Source organism: Phyllostomus hastatus, unplaced genomic scaffold, assembly GCF_019186645.2.
Source record: "Phyllostomus hastatus isolate PE091 unplaced genomic scaffold, TTU_PhHast_1.1 phas_contig_80, whole genome shotgun sequence".
NCBI classification, from domain to species: domain Eukaryota; kingdom Metazoa; phylum Chordata; class Mammalia; order Chiroptera; family Phyllostomidae; genus Phyllostomus; species Phyllostomus hastatus.
Window position 1 is genome coordinate 5,752,331 of NW_025333960.1, and position 1,689 is coordinate 5,754,019.

General features: G+C 35.6%; 1 non-coding gene across 1 annotated transcript; it reads right to left on the reverse strand.

Moving 5' to 3' along the window:
- Positions 1 to 424: 424 nt before the first annotated feature.
- LOC123826502 lies at positions 425 to 531 on the reverse strand. Its single transcript, XR_006787067.1, has one exon. It is a non-coding gene; the product is annotated as a U6 spliceosomal RNA (small nuclear RNA).
- Positions 532 to 1,689: the final 1,158 nt, after the last annotated feature.

Here is a 1,689-nt window from a genome sequence, read left to right on the forward strand (position 1 = left end):
GGGATACAAGACAAACCTGAATGGTGGTCTCTCTGGGAAGGAAGGGGCATGGCAGGAAGGAAGAGCTGTGGGAGCACTATTGTCTATATTCTTTGAGTTTTTTTGGTTTAAAATTAGTAAGTGTATATTGTATTGATTATTGAGAATTTAGAAAATACAGATAAACAATAAAAATCAACTGTGATTCCATTACTCAGAGATGACCTCATTAACAATATTAGGTATAGCTTGCTAATTTTTTCTCTACATACATACGTATTTGAACATTAAATGTAATAAAAATGAATTACACAATATTTACTATTTCACTTACTAACATAAGTTGGGTACATCTTTCCATGTTAACATAGGCAGATTTGTAATATCAGTTTTAAAAAGAGCCATAGTTTTCTCTTATGAGCACGTGGGATAATTTATTTACCAAAAAAATATGGAAAGCTTCACGAATTTGCGTGTCATCCTTGTGCAGGGGCCATGCTAATCTTCTCTGTATCATTTCAATTTTAGTATATGTGCTGCTGAAGTGAGCACTATTCTTTGAGTTTTTTATGGTAATAACATTCATCACATAATTTTTACAAATTTTAAATAAGACACAAAATTTTATATACAATATTATGTCAATTTAGTTAAAATTCTATATCTATATCTAAATAGACATATTTAGGTAGGATCACACCAGATGTCAATAGTTTTTAATTTTGGCCGTAAGGATTATGGATGATACTTTTCTTTTTTATGGTCTTTTGTGTTTTCTAAATGTTTTCTAATAAGCATTCAGTGGTTTTTCAAATAAAAGATATTTTATTTATCAATAAATAGTTTTAAAAGCCTAGTAAACTGTGGCTGGTGTGCCTCAGTTGCAACATCAGCCTGTAACTGAAGGGTTGTGGGTTGGATTCTGGATCAGGGCACATAACTATGTTGCAGGTTCAGTCCCCAGTTGGACACATACGATGCCTGGTCCAGGTGCATACAATCCCAGGTCAGTGTGTGTATGGGAGGCAACTGATGGATGCTTCTCTCTTGCATCAATGTTTCTCTCTCTCTCTTCTCTCCTTTCTCCCTCTAAAAAGGAAGAAAGAAAAGTATCCTTGGGTGAAAGAAAAATAAATAAATTAAAAAAATAAAAGCCTAGTAAAAATTAGGACATAAAAATTTTTTCTCTCTTTTTAAATTAGTTTTTATTTTTCAATTGCAGTTGAGTGATGCAAACCTCAGCTGATGGGGTCCATGGCGTTATGGATGAGACACGACAAATTCACACAGATTACGGAATCCTGTGGAGGAAAAGGGAGTGAGCTGCTTTTGTCTCAAGAGGAGAAATGCCTTGGCCGTTGCCTTAACAAGCTTTTATTGCTTTTCAGGACACATTACATGATGGTTCTCATTTACAATGCACAGGTTCACTTTAAGTGGTTACCTTTTACAGAAAACAAAGGAGAGGATGCAGGTAATCACATCACAGAAGAAGGATATTTGCAAATGTAAAGGGAAAAGTGGTTATACCGGTTACACTCCATACTGGGGAGTTTTAGCATGGATTTTAGGAAGTTACAGTAAGCACTTGCTATCTCAATTCAGGGTGAGGGAGTTTTAGCAAAAAGCAAGTCTCAAAGTGGCCTCGGTACATTGCAGTCCTGATTCCCCATGGGAGACCTATCCGTGGGTGTGGATCCTATGCAACTC